This window comes from Amphibalanus amphitrite, unplaced genomic scaffold (assembly GCF_019059575.1).
Source record: "Amphibalanus amphitrite isolate SeventyFive unplaced genomic scaffold, NRLGWU_Aamphi_draft 000326F_arrow, whole genome shotgun sequence".
NCBI lineage: Eukaryota > Metazoa > Arthropoda > Thecostraca > Balanomorpha > Balanidae > Amphibalanus > Amphibalanus amphitrite.
In genome coordinates, this window is record NW_024881821.1 from 79,698 (window position 1) to 97,541 (window position 17,844).

The 17,844-nt window shown below is 49.1% G+C and overlaps 2 protein-coding genes across 3 annotated transcripts in view; both read left to right on the forward strand.

Annotated features, from left to right (window-relative positions):
* LOC122388541 (zinc finger protein 250-like) overlaps nt 1-10,426 on the forward strand; it is a 34,843-nt gene extending 24,417 nt beyond the window's left edge. For both annotated transcript variants that reach the window (XR_006257812.1, XR_006257813.1), the window contains exons 16-17: nt 5,793-5,838; nt 10,057-10,426. The gene's annotated coding sequence lies outside the window, so the exon portion shown is untranslated. The remainder of the gene's footprint in view (nt 1-5,792; nt 5,839-10,056) is intronic.
* The window catches only part of LOC122388543 (netrin-1-like), an 80,002-nt gene that overhangs the window by 12,773 nt on the left and 49,385 nt on the right, over nt 1-17,844 (forward strand). The window lies entirely within an intron of this gene.

The following is a 17,844-nucleotide window of genomic DNA, read 5'->3' on the forward strand; positions in this document are numbered from 1 at the left end:
GCGCGTCGGAAGCGGCGATATGATCGACATTGTTGCCTCGTTTGGTATTCATTGCGTAAACCAGACATGCATTGGCTTTCAATCACCGGGCTATTTTTCTCCGGAACGAGTGATAGAATCCGAAAAATGGCAAGCTTGGTAGCACGGGCTGTTCTGCAGACACGTGCTTATTAGTTGAAAAGACACGATCGCTTTCGTGTCATTCATGACACCGGGCCGCGATCGGATCTGTCGCATAGCATCGGCCTCGCACCGCGCTCGGGCGCAGTCCTGAGGATCGTAAACAAAAATAACCGTAGCAGGTGTCTGGCCGCGATCCGCGGCACCCATTGTGGTGTCACCGTTCACGTCGTCAATACGGCTCATACTGTCACCGGCCGACACACCAATCTGACCTTTGCCGACTTTGTATTCAGATCGGCTCCGGCGGGGCGGACAAAGCGCAGTTCAGACGGCGCCTGATCCTGCCGGGCCGGCCGGGGCGGTCACAATGACCCGGGAGGAGGGGCGCAGAAATGGCCCGCGCTCGCCACCTCTCTCCCTAGCCGGATGGTCGGGTTATTCATCTTCCTGGGCAGGTGTGTCGAGCAGAGGTGTGGGGGAGGTAGGCGGGTGCGCTCTGGGTACCTCTGGTCCCTTCCGCTCGCAATTCACACCCTGTGATTTGGTCAGATCGGCCACCCTTGGCTGAGTTGCTGGAGCAAAATGGTTTTCTGAGCGACCGACGGTCCTTCCAATGCCGTCCTGGTCCTGCATCAAAGGATTGAGGAAGTTTATATTGAATTCGGTACTTGCAATGTCATCATGCAGTATGTAGGAGATGACTGCTTTCAAGTGAGGCGGATTGAACCAGATCTGTCCTGGCAGGTCGATGTTGGTTTCAACTTCAACTCAAGACTTATGTCTTGTGGACTACGTCAGTCAAGATAGTCTCAGATCGCAATAGATGAGGATCGTGTCTTGCGGTGAAGTGTTATGCTACTGTCTGCCCAAAGGGGAAGTTTAAGTTCGTGACAAGACGCGGCACTGCAACGGCCCTTTTCCAACGTATTGTGATATTATACTCAGCAACCGGCATATGGTGAAGTAAGCAAGTGTGCTTCCCACTCATAGTTCACTGTCTTTCTAAGTATGCATGCGTCCACCCCTCATCCACTTCCACTCGACCTCAGACCACATAACTGACCGTGCACTGCTCTTCGGTTCCACCGCCCGCGCGTGCCTCAGACGAGCCGACACCGGTGTGAGCAGGGCCGAAATTAGTCCGTCTCAGTGTCACTAAAACGCTAATTAACAGCACCCCCGCAGCTCATACGAGTGGTGTAACTAACGCTTTAATTGCGGCCCGAGCTGAGGTGTGGCGCCATTTTGTAACTTCCTGGGCTAATTATGAGTGAGTGGCTTTTCCTGCTGCGAAAGTTTCTCGAGGTGTGTGAGGGATAAGCGTGGGCTGTTACAATTGATTTCTTGACATAGAATGAAACAAATTTTGTGGATGTGCTCTCGTGATGCAATGCATTTGTATTTCGTAACACATGAGTCGTACGTTCGCCACAGTTTCTGGTGGCAGTCCTTGGCAGACAGCATGTATCCTACTACAAGGTGGTATTCAGTATTTGATTCACTGACTAGGGATCTTTAGTCCATCGAATAACGCCCTGCCACAGATCAGGACCCCTCAGCCCGGCATCCGGTCATCCTTTCTGCAGTGCACACAAACAAATATTTCTGAGCTAAATCATCCCATGTGATCAGCGCTTTATCAACATTCTAAGCTGTTGATAAACTAGCCTCCAGTTCTTCGTAAACTTGCAAGGCTTTGGCTCATTACAAATGATCCTGATTGATGCTTATTAATGAGACATCTATCACAAGGGCGATTTAATTTTAGCTCGGATTTTGCGATAGTGTAACGGGCTGCTGTCATGGATTTTATGCGTTTAACACTTTGAACCTGGTTAATGGTTTAATTAGGTTTATTTGTTTATTTTTAGCATTGTCGTGTTGAGCTGCTTATTACACGTATCACATGAAAACGTCTAATTGCTAATTATTCAATATACATATAAGTTTTGACACGTCGCTCAAGCCACTGAAGTTATAAACAGCTACTTATCAGTATCAGCTTAATACCGAATGTTATAAAAAATAACTCCTCAATCCAATCTGAAATCAATAATGAATTGTCGACTATTCGTTCAGTTTCTCCACTGTCCACCCCGTCTATCCACTGTCCACCGTCCACCGTCCACAGCACCTCTCCACCTATCCACCTTACACCTCGCGGCAGGCCCACATCCCCCACAAGGCCAGCGGGAAACAGACCGGTCGCCACAGTGACTCCTAGAGAGCTGTTAGCCCAGAAACACCTGATGCAGTACGCTCTCTCACGTGACCTGGAGTATGAGCGTGGCCGTAGGCACTGGATGTTGTATACTGAGTCACGTGACTTTGGAGTCGGGGTGAACCCTCAAGGCGTTGGATGTTTTATACTGAGTTACGTGACCTATGCCCCCAAGCACTAGATGTTGTACAGTCTCTCACGTGACCTGACGTCCACGCTTGCCCCAGGCGTTGGATCCGAGCCCCCCCCCCCCCCCCCCCCTGTAGAGGCTCCTTACTGCCCCAATTGCACCCGTCTAGTGCAGGCGGGTTGGGGCTGGGTAGCTGGTAGTTGGTACGCCACTGGCACTCACTCATTAGGTGTCGCAACGGTGCTGGCTCGGAGGTGGTAAATGACGTAATGGGTGTTAGAATGATGGTAATTTCTCGGTGTAGTTTCATGGTCATGTGGTCGTCTTGGTTTATATGTAAATTACGCTTCATGGCTGGTTATAGCTGCTTCATTTGTTTGAATTGCCACACTTTGTTTTGACACACAATTTATAATGGATGTCAATGGTATGGATGACTGATATATCGAGAGATAACAATGGTCATCGGAAGCTCTACATTTCACCCGATTTTTCCGCAAATCTTAAATTCCAGAAGCCTGGACAAAATTAAAAACTCGTCCAAAAGTAGCATTTGAATGAAGATAAGAACTGTCTACATTTTCAGCATTTTCGTCCCTCCCTTTTACCAGCGTGCAGCCAATCAAAGATGGCCTCAGGTCTGATATCCCAACTAGCATCTCCCCAATCATCTTATTTCCCTACCCCTCTCGTCTGCGTCTTTATCCCATCATCCTTTTATATCCAACCTCTGTCTTCCCCTCCCTTCCTTGGCCTTCTTCTTGCTGAGTTAGGGCGCATGGCTCTCAAGCGTCCGACAATCCCTTCCTTGGGCCTACACAGCAGCTCCGCCCTCCTGATGTCCTATAGCTGTGTCTCTGTGTCTCTGTATTCACCGTCTTCCTGTCGCGACCACCGCTGTCTCTGTGGTCACCGTCTTCGTCTTCATCACTGTCTCTCTATGGTCACCGTCTCGGGCGCGTCTCTGCCGCCGCCACCATGTCTCTGTGGTCACATGTCTCTGTGGTCACCGTCTTGGCGTGGTCACTGTCTCTGGCGCGTCTCCGCCGCTACCGCTGTATCTGTGGTCATCGTGTTCGCCTCTATCACTGTCTCTCTATGGTCACCGTCTCTGGCGCGTCTCTGCCGCCGCCACGGTGTCTCTGTGGTCACCGTCTTCGCCTCCATCACTGTCTCACACTGTCACTGATAGTGCCAATTGATCGGTATTACCCGTTCACCGGCGATACAATCAACTGGGCGAAAAAACGCCAGTCGCTTGTCTGCCCCTGTTTGTCCGCCGAGCGGGCCCGCTCCAAAAACTGGTCTGATTAGCAGACTGCCTAAATGGGACTGCGGGTGGCCCCGCGTGGCCCGCTATGGTCCGGTGGTCCGACGAAGGCCGGGTGGCACTGCCGTTACAGACTGGTTAGAGGTGGTCTGTGGTCAGAAGGTGGTGTTCAGAGGCCCAAAGGTGCTGGTCGGTAGCCAAAGGTGCTGTTCTGCGGCCCAAAGGTAGCGCTGCACTGATCAAAGACCCAAAGGTGTTGCTTGTCAGTGGCACAACTGGTGCTAATCTGTCAACAGCTCGGAAGGTGCTGGTCGGCAGGGCAGATCAGACGCGCTGATCAGCGACCAAGGGCCAGCGTTCCAAAAATGCGTATCAATCAGAAGCTCAAACGTGCTTGTCGCTAAACTGGAAGATCTGAATGGTCAGCATGCTGGTGCCAAAATATTTTGCGTGAGTTTCAGAGCGCTGCGCAGTGACCTTTCCTCATGCTCGTATATGAAACCGTGAAAAGCTGTGGGGTATTAAAAAAGCGCAAAGCATTGGATATGCTTAGAATGAATACCAGCCGTAAATATCAGCATATTTGTAGCAATTTCATGCGGAGGTTTAACTACCGTGAACTGTATCCAAAAACAGTTTTTCACACGTTTACGCTTAGTTCATCTATTCGTCCTAAAACTAGCTTCCATGCCTACTGATTCGACATCATATAGCTAATCGTATAACTGTATACAGCGTGTAACTACACACACCAAGTGTGAAGTCGTTACGAGCCCGCGTTACGATGTGTGCCGAATGCCCAAGTAGGTCCACCACCGGATAAGGTGGGACCCGGTGCGGGCGGTGAGGCGTCGTGTCGCCTTCCCGGTCGCGCCGCTGTAATGATGCGAACATTTACATACATGATGAATGGGTCGGACGGAGAGCGTGTTTGTGTCGGCCGCCGCCCTTCTCTGACCGTGCCCTCTCGGCTAGCACTGTCCGGTGGGGACAGATGTGCTCTTTTGAAATGGACCGGGCTGAGGATAGAGATATTGGATGGGATTTGACTGTAAAAGGACAAAATGTGAGATGAATGAATGGGTGACATGTGATAAATGTCACCGCGGGTCGGACTCAACCTGAAGTCACGTTTTTCGCCAAGTGTAGAACCATCAGCTGCCTTTTTCAGCTTTGAAAACGAAACCATTGTCCGACACATCGATGAAAAAAAATCAAAACGAATGCTGCTTATCGCATTTTATGTCGTTGCTTTTGAATTATTTGCAAACTTTCTTCACCTCAATCATATATAACATGAATCATGTTATCTATGCCTGAATCTATTTTTTCTAGGATATTTTATTGCTTATCTCTTAAATTTCCTCAAAGTGTATAAAATGTTATAATGCTGCGTTTTTTCTCACCAACCCTAGCTCCCGTCTCAATGGCTAGTGCCCGAATGTCCAAAGTTTCACCCAAACTTCCTCCAACCTCCTCTCTACACTCAGTCGCGCTGCATCGTTTCTCGTCTGTCGCTGTCCCGACACCCATGTCCTTTTACGTCCGCGTCTCTTGACCTGTCAATACTGCCTGGGGTGAGACGGATGACCCAGTCGCCGACCCGGTAACTGCCGAGACATACGATTGGTGGTCCTCGGCCTGTGTGTCGGTCTCGGTAGAACGAGCCAGGGAGACAGCGACTCGTGTCGTATAGATCTTGCTGGTAGTAGTTAATTGGTTTTTGCTCTTGTAGAACACGGAAAATGCACTTTCCACCATAATGCCTTGAGAATGTGCAAAATGGAAATTTGATAGCAAATTGCAATATATTGATCGCGAAGCTTTGAAAGCGATTTGATTTTGTCGTGAAATGAGCTATGACAGATAAAGCATGATTTCGAAATGAGCTGCCCGATTGAGGAGCATTTTTCTTGCATACCATGATACTATACTGGCATAGAAAATAATAATTACCATTGACAGCACGCCCACAGGGCCAGTATGCAATACCTAATTGCCTGTGTCTGATTGGTATTGGGTACTAACTCTTTTTTATTTTGTTTCAGGTGAGTTCTGGGAGGAATGCTGCAGGCATGCTGACAGATCATAAAGGTAAGTGTGTCGTCTAGCTAAAACATCGAACACTTTATAAAGTGCATTTTGACTCGCAAAGTAAGTACAATGAAGAATGTATTCATCGTAAAAAATGAACAGCCAAGTCAAGTCGCCCCTCGCTTGATTGGTTTCACCACACCGCTACCTGCCGGTATAAAACTACACGTGTACACAACAAAATGTATTCGCAACACATGTAATTCCGACAACTAGTACACGTTTTTGCAATGTTTTTCTTCCCTAAATTCGTTTTCAACAGCGACTTAAGCTTGTTTACATGACAAGTTGGCTCGATAGAAAACCTTGTTTCTGCGTTCGAAATTCAACCGAGTGCTGCTTTACTCACCAATGGCGGATTCGCCGAGCGGACCAGTGTCCAGACGCTTCACTCTGAAACACATCCCCCTGTTCCTTTTTTCGAGCCACATCATGCGATAGCTACACAAATGCTTATCTTCTAATATCGGCTAATGCGAGCTGCCGCATGTCCTGCCGATTTGGCGACAGTCTGACATGCCACTGCTGGCTACATGAATCGCCTCATTGTCTTCTTTCTGCACTGTGACCGTCGAAGCACCGTTTAGGCCGCTGGTATTCGCCGAAACGCTTGTATTCGGGCGCAGAGGCCGCTTCTAGTAATTTATGGCACGTGTGTTGGAATGCAGCCCGGTGCTGTGCAAGGCTCAGTCGTTGGCCCGCTCGCCCGCCTGCCCGCTCGGTTTAGGTGGCCGGTTGGGTACGTTTTCCGGCAGCGCGTGCGCTGATTGATATCGAGCTCCATGTCTTAGCCGGGTGGGACGCGTTTGTCGCGCGCGCGTATCCTTTTTCCGCGACACGTGCACCGAAGACACGCAGCAGCGGCCTGCACGTTTTTACGCCGATTCTGACACGAACCTGGAATGACAGTGTGCCAAAGTTGGGCCGTTGCATGCATGAAGCGATTAAGATGTATTATCAGAATTTAATTGTATTCATAAGTGACATTAATGATTCTGTTCCAAATTGGATATTTTTATTTTTAGAACTGAGCTCGTGGGTACAAATATCATTTCTGCTTCCAATGTCTTGTGGCATGTTGGTATTTGTCGCTTCACCGACCATATGGAAGCGATGCCGTGAATGTACCAAAAAGTAACTGACGTTTTATTAGACCACCTACACGTAAATGCAGTAATTCCTCAAACCTGATGTTGGAGTATCTATCCGAGGTAGTCGGACGTTCAAAGTTGGTACCCCGATGCCACTAACCAGCACTCCGATGCTCCCATCCTGTTCTGTTATGTTTACATTCTGTATTCCAATGCCCACAGCTCTCGCCATTCGAAGCTCCCATCCTGTACTCCAACTCTCCCATTCCGTACTCCAACCATCCTACACATGCCCCGATGCTCCCAATGCTCGTCTCGTACTCCAACAATATTACCCTATACCTACTCCGACACTAACCATCCCGTACCCGGACACTCCAATCCCGTACCCCAATCCTCCCACTCCGTATCCAAACACTCCCATCCCGTACTCCATCACTCCCATCCCGTACCCGGACACTCCCATCCCGTATCCCAACACTCCCATCCCGTACTCCAACACACCCATCCCGTACCCCAACACTCCCATCCCGTACCCCAACACACCCATCCCGTACTCCAGCATTCCCATCCCGTACCCCAGCACTCCCATCCCGTACCCCGATGCTCCCATCCCGTACCCTGACATTTCCATCCCGTACACCGACACTTCCATCCCTTGCCCCAACACTCCCATCCTGACACTCCTACATACACTCCCATCCCGTAGGTACTCCAACACTACCATTCCTATACTCCACCACTCCCATCCCGTAATCTGACACTACCATCCCTATACTCCAACACTCCCATCCCGTAATCTGACACTACCATCCCTATACTCCAGCACTCCCATCCCTATACTCCAGCACTCCCATCCCGTACTCCAACACTCCCATCCCGTACTCCAACACTCCCATCCCGTACTCCAACACTCCCATCCCGCATCCATAATGCTCCCAGTGCCCGTCGCGGTCCGCTCCCCCACCTGTGAACTCGGCCGCTGTCTGTCGCTCAGCAGACCAGCACAGCCGCGGCCCGGTAGCCGAGCTTGCACGGACCATAAAGTAGCGTATGCGGTGCGTGACTTCCTCGCCAGCGTGCAGAAGCTAGCCGCAACTGAGACGCTCAGACACACAGTATCGGGTGGTTCTAGCTGGTGATCGAGGCAATTGGAACTGAAGACACGCCATGGTAATTATTGGCGCTTTATGGCAATGCTGGGTGCTCTCTGGAAATGCTGGGTGCTCTTTGGCAACGTTGTGTGCTCCGTGACAATCTCGGAAGCTTTTGGGCTTGCACTTCCTTGTGTGCACCAGGTAGAAGCAGAAACGGTAGCTTTTTTGAAATACACCGCTTGTTCGCTGCGACAGGCACTTTTTTACAGCTGTGTGGTACCTTTTTATATCTTCAGCTATTGGACTGTGGTTATTTTACTCGAATGCTTAGCAAAAAAAAAAAAAAATACTGAATAGTAAGCCGTATTCGTTGTTAACAGCAATTGTGTATCACGCACCTTCTGGTTCGTATTTCCCATCACAAACTTTCAGCGCGTGCAGAGGTGAGTGGATACATTGAAACTTTTCCTTTACCATTTCCACTCACCGCTCCTTTGTCACCGTGTACCCACGTGTCCACACGACCTGTACGACGAAGCCTGACCCCACCAACCAGTCTCGCTCCTTACGGTTGACCACCCAGCTGATAATTGTAAACGTTTCACAGCTTATAAACCGGCAGCGCTGATATGATCTCCACAGTGCGCTGGGTGGTGCGCACTACGCAGCCTTTTGACGCTAATTGGCAACGGCGAGTCACTATCTGATGTATAGGATTCCAAATTGTGGTAGAGTAAGAGGCAGACCGGATGGTGTTACCGGATGTGAGAAAGATGAGGTTTGCTTACTATCTGGAAAAGTAGCGACGATTATATAAAATGGATAAATATGGGCTGATATTGACATCCTGATGCGTATATTACTTAGTGCTGTTCATGATATGATGACACGTAGGCTAAAGCGGATGCGGTTAAAAAGACCGCCATTCGGACACATTCTATTTGTGAAAAAGCACGTCAGCTGTCGTGAGAGAATCCCTGTCACGGTATTCTGCGTCGCGAACTCACGGTGTGCTCGATTCGGTCGTACCCGTGTCCCGTGACGATTCGCTGCTCGATTCTACCGCGGTCGAAACCGTGCTCACATTCCATGCATTATAGACTCCGTAAGGTATGAAGCTACGCCTCGTCGGATTGTTGTGGCGTTATACGACAAACTGCTGTCGATAGGATGTTGTAAAAGGTGATGCGTGTTGCCTCTTCCACGGAACTATTGGCTTCCATAGTCGAGCAACGTCCGGGTTCTAACTTTAACCCTGTCCCCCAATGAGATCACGTGACCGAGAACATTATAAATGACCCGCTGGTGTCTGAGCACTGTCCTTCCCGCCATTGGCAGTCATAACAAGAGTATTATCACAGGGTCCACTGTCCAAATTAATACCCCATTACAAATTCCGTGCCGAAAAAAATCAGGTGTCTTAGCACACATACATCCACATATCTCCACCATATGTCGCCTAATTTTTGGCAGACGATTTCACTTGTGAACGTCCGCCACGCGAGCGGAATACTAACGATAAAGCTGCACGCCATCCTTTCAAGACTGCTGAGCTCGTTGTGAGCTATCAGGCACCCATTCACTCCGACATGTCAGCGTTCTCGCGCGATATCTCCGTGTTGTTGGCTCGCTTCTCCGGAGGAGGTGTTGTGTTGTACCCGGTCGCAGGCCAATCTCGGCCGGGTATTATGCGAGGTGTTGTTATACGCACGTCACGCACACAGCGCAAGGAGAGACGATAGGCAGGCGATGCGTCGAGGTGCAGCAGGGCCGGGCTGGGGTGTTTGCTGGTTGCAGACGGTTGAGCATCCTGCAATTCAGGCAGGACTCTCTAGCTGAAAGAGATATTTTGGCCGAAAATACAATGCAAAAGTTGGAGATGCTTATTGATATACCAATAAGATGATACCCGATTGACATTTCTAATATCTCTAATGTTACTGTGCTCTTGAACTGTAGGTATCATACTGGTCCTTGCTGATTCAACATGGCTGTGCCTTTTGCCGACCGTTCGTCTGTATCTTTTTTAGAAAAATTGTCTACGTCTGAACCATCTGTCCTGCACGCCAATACCAGCTATTTTCAAACGCTGACGAATCGGACCATCACAAATCACAAGACTGGAATGCCAATGACGCCTCCTATGGCCTGTGTCACGTGAGGTCGGAAAAACGTTCAAACACATGTAAATTCGGCGTAAACGTGATTGTAATTGAAATTGCTCATGAGTAATGCAGAATGAATCAATCTAAAATCAGTAGTAATGTGAGTAGGTATGTACTTGTGTGTATGTACTTGTGTGTATGTGCGATACTGATGTGTGCATGATGTGTGAACCAGATTTAACATCACCAGGGCCAACTGGCATTCGTGATTGTTGTAATACATGATACACATGATACATGATACAGGTCGCCAGTTATTGATGAATGTTCTGGCATGTTCACAGATGATGCTAGTGTTTACGCTGTTTGCGGTATATCGAGCATCGCAACATTATTCCTGAATAAATGACGTTGTCAGGTGGACAGTCATAAAAAGCTGAAAAGGGCAGTCGAAGCCTTCAGTCGACCTCAATTTTTCGAATGTCATTGTCGTGAAGTCATTCATACACGCTATGCAATACTGTAAAGATGAGTCACAACACGCTACGACAATTTAAGGACATGTCTTCCAAGCTCCCTGTTCATGGAATAGACACGGATACACTAAACCTCACGTCTCTCCAGTTCAATAGCTCGGAATGTATTTGCATGGCAGCCTCTGGCAAGATCTTTGTCACACTTGACACCACCTAATCATGCAAGAAAGACGGACAACTCGAATCACGCCGGACGGCGCAGTCATTTAAATCACCATAATCCTCTTCAACTGAATCGGGATGTGCATGCACAGTGCACACCGCTTGCAACGTTTGTCCCAAGAGTCCGGCTTCAGTATCTGTAATCGATACCTTGAGTTGGTTGACAGAGGGAATCACTTGACTGGCTTCCATGTTGTACTGACGCTCAGACAGCTGCTTCCTAAGAAGCCTGGGTTATCTTCGGGATAGACAGGTGGGGTCACATTGGGTGTCAGTCTGTCGGTCTGTCGGTCTGTTAGTCTGTGAATATGTCAGTTTGTCAACATGTTCGTGTGTCATTTTGTCTGCCAGTGTCACCTTCTTTGGACGGACGGGTCACATTGGGTGCATGCTAGAAGGTCAGTCAGTAAGTTGGTTTGTCGCCGTCCCAGTATCCGTTCCCATTCCAGTTTCAGCCAGCGTACCCGCTCCAGTTCCAGCTCTAGTCCCGTACCCCATTTCGGTCTCGGTTTCAGTTCCAGACCCCGTGCCAATGCCCACCCCTTTTCCAGTTTACGTTTTCGTTCCATTCCGGTCTCATCTGCCGCTCCAGTCTTCGTTCCAATTCCAACCCAACTCCCCGCATCCGTCCCAGTCTCAGCTCCCGTTCCACTCTTCGTTCCCGATGCCGATGCCGATCCCGTTCTCTAGCGCCGTAGGACGGGTGAACCGGGTGAGGTATGCTAATGACCGGCTCGAGCCAGACTCACGCCGGCGGCGCCTTGCATGTGCTATAGTGATGTACGAGGTGAGCAACGGGCGCCGCCGAGTCGCGGCTGAGGTCCGTAGAGCGGTGGTACGGTACGGGATGGTACGGGGTACAGACTACAGAGGTACACAGGATGGTACACGGGCGCCGCTGAGGCGGGCTGAGGTTCGCGGGGTAAGTGGATGGTACCGTCGAGGATAGGACGGAGTAGAGCGGTACACTGGATAGAACACGGTACAGCGATACACGGGTGCCGCCGAGGCGGAGTGAGGTCTGTGGCGCGAGCGGTGGATGGTACGGTACGGAATGGGATTGTGCGGAGTACAGCGGTACAGTGGAGAGTACACCGGGCGCCGCCGAGGCGGGCTTAGGTCCTTGGCGCGAGCGGTGGTACGGTACGTAATACGTATGGTACGGATAATACGGATAATATAATACTATGGTACACTGGACGGTACACCACAGTTCATAAATAGTTGACAATACATATAGTACACTCCGGGTGAGGGTACCTACATACCCGTAAGTAGTTGATGGTGTGCAGTGTATACTTACACTGGTGCAATTAACAGGACGGTAGATCTGTCACGTCAGGGTATGCACTGGATTATACTCTGATGTTTATTCTGGGTAGACGCCGCACCTTACGGTTCATTCATGACGGTAGTTGTACCTGATGGTACACGGGACGTTATACTAAGGCATTGCTGTGGAGTGTTTAATGTTTATGCATATAAATCGGGCGAAGCAGCACGCCATTAGGCGACAAAACAATGCACTGCAAGAAAATTGCAATTTGATTATAAACGCCGCATGCATACATTAATTAACTACGGCAAATGATTTGTTGCATTGTGTCCCTTATGCACCTGGGTAGACGGATTAATCACTGATTAGCTTGGCTGTGCCTTATCAGCATTGTCCATGTAGCATTATCTGCACTATCTGCTAATGTTTGTCAATTATTGAGGGTCATGCACAACAACGTGACCTCCCATGCAATTGCTGCCAAATAGCTTGTTAATGCAGCAAACTGTGCCGTCTTAAAACGTCTCGTTGCTCATGATTCCATCCACTTTTTGTCTTTTCAGGTCTGTATCAGATAAAAAAAAAATCACAAAAAAATCACAAGAATGGGTACCGACAAAAAAGTATCAAAATCAATGACAAAAACACGTGCCAGTTCAACTTAATTTTAATTTAAATGCATCGGGCGAAAAAAAATTCCTATCGTTATTTGCACCGAAATACTAAATACAAATCTCCAGAACAGCAGCAACAGAATGTCCTCGATTGTGGGTGGCGCATTCGGCAGCGGCCGCGGCATATTCGCCGCACCCACCGCCCGTGCCGCCTGTGCCGTAATAATGCATCCTCGGTTATTACATGGCCAATAATGATGACAAGTAATGGCTCAGAGCACCATTTCATTTGCGTCGCTGCCTTAGATGATGATGCGCATGCATATCGAATGGATTGCGTGCTACTCTGATTGGTCCTGTGCCTTTATTTGATTGGGGCAAATCGGTTTCCGATTTCTTTTGTCCTGACGATACGATGGATATCCATTTTCAGTCGTTGTATGCGAATTAGCGGATGATAATGTAGGCCATAGATGTCTTATTTTTGTAGGAATTACTAGTTTCGGTAAATGGGTTGCTACTGTCGTGAATGTAACATGAATCTGTTTTTGGGCATTCATCGCTATTTTTCAGCAACTTCTGATCACTCTGGGTGGTCCGCTCATGAGAAAGCCATCTAGACGCATTTAGTTCTGCGTCTGATATGGTTCCTTACATCTCTTTCTGCCCTATGGCCAGTGATTTTATTTATTTATTTTTGCATCAGCCTCAACTCCAAAACTAGCGGACACTGTCGATGTAAGACACAGCTATTGTTCCGCTACTCTTTTTTCCGCTTTTCCTTTTGTGAAAAGCCGCCAATGGCCGTGGAAAATTATGCAGCCCGGGAATTCGACCACACGGGTATTGCGTGGGTTGACCGTGACATGACCTTGTAACCCGATTGAGGCACCCCATATTCCATATATCACCGAAAAAGAAGCTATACCACCTTGCGAAGTTACAAGGTAGCATACATTACGAATATTTAATTATTCATGAAAGGAACTCGCGAAGTGTTCATGTGCTCATCAAATGCACTATACATACCAGTCCTGAGGTTTTTGCGTTTTCTATGCGTATCATTTTTGCGCTGCGCTATGCAGGCGGACGCTTGGCTGCCACATTTTAACACGCACAACTACTGTATTAGGTGCTGGAAATCAGGCTCCAAAAAGATCCGATTATTCCCTTATGAGTTGACATAAGTCACAGCCCCAGCCCGTTGCTCGGCCCGTTCATTTCGACATCTCTGTCGCCTGGGGACCCGCCTTGCAATCGGCCCGCTCGGGGTCAACTGGGGGATATTTGCCTAATTCCCCCGTTTGTATGTACCGCTCGCCTCAGGAAGCGGCCCTGCCTGCCTACTGAGGTGCCCTCGGTGCACGGCGGTGCACAGTGCACAGATCACTAGACGGGTGTGGTCGATGGGCTAAGAGCAGTGGGTGGAGCGAGGTGGTTGGATCACACCCTTGATATGATCTCGGCGCTGCCGCTGATCGCAATGGAGGGTCTCCTTGATCTGCCGACATGGGTTACTCGTGATTCGTAATTTCGTGGCATAACAAATTCACGCTTTGGTAGATCTATTCTACAGATCTTCCAAAGCGCGATGGTTTTGTATGTATAAAAATCTGGAAGGTCTACATGTAACAGTCCGGTCTCGTTGCCAGTAAATCGGCGGCTCCAATGCAGCTGCCGGCGGTCTGTCGGTCGTTATAAGAGAGCCCATTTTTCATAGTGCACTTAATATGGCGCTGGGGCGATGGCGGCGCGGCCCGGCTGCATACAGTGCTCGACTGATTGGGCTTGATTGTGCTGTCAGAGACGCCGATCGAACACACCCTCAGTTGAGGCGGGTGATTGCGGTCAGTGCCGATCGCTCCCTCAGCACGCCCTCAACTGTTCGGAGGAGTTATCTCGAGCCGCGAACAGTTCAAACAATGGCGGCCGTGAACGGAATCCGGCTGTCTCTTTTGATAACCGCAGGCTGCTTGAAATAGACAAACACTATTCGTTAGAGTTGTGTTTTCTATTAAAAAAAAAAAAAAACATTCGGAGCAGTTCCAGTATTGTTGATGCTGAAGGCGTTGTACGGACGTCTGGAATTGTCTTGACTTTGAATTTATTCTGGAGCGGAAGATAAGTCATAGGTGGGTACATTCCCGAGTGCATACGTGAAGACGGCGTGCAACTATCATCCTATGAGAACCCTGCATTCTTGTGAATATCTGTGCTTACCTGAACTTCTTTTTCCTCTGTGATTGATTGAAAACGAACTACGGCTTTGACTGACATTGAGCAGCATCGAATAAAAAACTCGCGCGACTTTGTTGGCGCGTTCTTGCGGTCGCGGTTTTCGGAGACGCGCCATATATGTCACTTTGCGGCAAATATCGGCGCCGAGCTGCGGGAGGTCGAGCTCTGAAGCGCAGAACCACAAACCAGTGGCTCCAACCGGGGACCGGTCATGTCATCGCATCACCGATTGATGCTGTAATAGGAGTGCTTTCTCAGAGGTACGCCCACAGGTAACCACATGAGCATTATCAACTCTCCAAATCCGTGAGTTTTCATTCGCATCGGATGCGAAACAGGTATTTGTAGTTTATAGGGCCTTGATGGGATGTGACTACGGGCACTGGACGATTCGAGACGAGGCATGAGAGGTGTGAGATATGCTTTATAGGCAGATATGCTACTGCTTTTTGCTGTCAATGCTGCAAATAACTGTCTGCCTATTTTTACTGATGGGTTGATGGGGATTCCATTGTCGAGGAGTGTGGGGTAGCATTTTACTATAAGCACTGGAAATTACGAAAGAATGTGCCAATACATTGAAGCGGATAGGATCTCGTCAGAAGGTATGTGAAAAGTGCATCTTTATTTCTCTAAATAAGCGTTTTTACCCAGGCTTATCCGTCATTGAGACATCCAACGCTCCATTGAATGCTGACCGGTGGCATTTTCAGGTGAATCGTGACATCCAAAAGCTTTATTTGCACATTTATTGGCTTTTAAATTTGCATCAAATGCATTTGGCTTATTGTAGAGTAAACGCCACACGCTTTTTTATGCTTTTCTGATTGACTTTATATACAGAAAATTTGTGTTGGGTTTAGAACTCGAATTCGAAGATCGCCACAGCACCATCGGAAGATTTAAACAGACGTTTCTTATCCTGACCTATGACTTAACATAACCCCGACATTGTTAACTCGACGTCCTTGTCCAAGTCTTACAACCTCTTCTGTCCCGTGTCCGCTTACTGAGTCAGGGGAAGCGCCAAGCGGGCACCTTCGGGGAAAGCGAGCGCTCCAGACGAGGACCTGTCCTGACCAGAGCATGCCGTTCATATTTGTTCTGACGACTGGGTCATTTGTTTGGGTGTTATCTTTCCATCAGTCCCACGACTCCTATCAGGTAATTCCGATCCCCTCAAACCGGCCACGTACGCAGGCGAGGGGAGAGGGAGAGAGAGAAGGGGATAGAAGAGAGAGAGAGAGAGAGAGAGAGAGAGAGAGAGAGAGAGAGAGAGAGAGAGAGAGAGAGAGAGAGAGAGAGAGAGAGAGAGAGAGAGAGAGAGAGAGAGAGAGAGAGAAGGGGATAGAAGAGAGAGAGAGAGAGAGAGAGAGAGAGAGAGAGAGAGAGAGAGAGAGAGAGAGGGAGAGAGAGAGAGAGAGACAGAGAGAGAGAGTGAAGAAAGAGGGAAGGGAGAGAGGAGGATGAGGAAGAGAAGGATTGAAAGAAGATGAAGTACACGAGCACGAGTTTAATACCAAATGAGTTTATCTGAACGCGAAGCGATGATCCATGACCGTCAAGAAGTTCAAAGTCGGAGCCCATGTCCTGCCGTTTACTGTCAGAGTCAGAGTCCGTCTTTCCACGGCTCCCGTCCTGTCCACCGTCCACCAGCGCGGTGACGAAGGCTGTGGACCCTACTGCGGACAATCGTCTCGCACGGACCTCGCCAATCGCAGGGTCGCTCTGCCTCCAGCCAGTCTCTCGTCACGTCCGGAGGAATTCGAAACGGGAATACTGATCATCGGACGACTTGGCTGATCGATGTGGGTCCCATGCTAGCCGCAACGTCCGAGAGATACGCGACTTTCTGGGCTGTCTGCTTTTCGTTCAGAGACAAACCTATTGTCTGTGAGGTGATTGTGTGCAGGTGAGAAGGTTTGTCCTCGGAATGATGAAGTGGAGGATTCGTTTCTCACCTTAGTGATGTGAGAGGGTACGTCTCGCCGAGACGGTCTCTGGTCTATGTTTGTAGCATGAGAACTAAGAAGACGTGTTTGCGGATTGATTGAGAGGTAGATAGATAAATTAGAGGATCCGTCTCCAACCTTTGTACTGTGGGTCGTCTCGTGATCTCATCCCGACATGGCAAGAGGAGCCCTGTCTCTCACCCTCATGGTTTAAGAGGACCCGTCTCTCACCCTGCTAGTGTGAGAGGACTCATCTAGAAGCCACTGTCAGCCGGTTGTCGTTCGCCTGTCGGAGCCCAATTCAGATTAGCTTATCGCCAGCCGAGTGGACGACATTAATTGGAAAGGTGTCCTCGTGATAATTGGACGAGTCCCCGCGGCGGCCCACGTATGTCCGACACGACCGAACCATGACAGGAACGCGCCAGGAAGCCAGGAAGGGAATAGAGGGGCTTGGAGGTTTCGCCTGGCTGCTTCTGAGCAGTAAGATTCACTTCTGAGCAAGCGCTTTTGGAAGTAAGGGATGCTTAGGCGTTTGGAAGCCTCACTGTTTGTCGGCATTTAAAGCATTATTATCGCAAGTGAAATGATGAACGTGGAGGCGTGGGTAATTTTCAGGGAAATGAGGTTATTCCTATCAATTGGTGCGTGCAGTTGAATCATTTTGATTAGGTGGCGTGGACTTCATTAGTGGCAATATTCGAGCCTGTTGACGTCTGGATAGCCGCTTGGTCGAGACTGTGCGCGCAGCCGTCGGAGTGGAAAGACGGTTGTTTCGGTGGAAAGACGGCCGACTGTCTCGGTGGAAATTCATACAGCCGGATGATAGACAGATGGGCATGCGATCTTCTAGGTGGACGGAAGACTTTTGTTGGTGGACAGACAGTCTGGGTGGACGGTTGACAGTCTAGTTGGACAGACTACTGTCTCGGTGG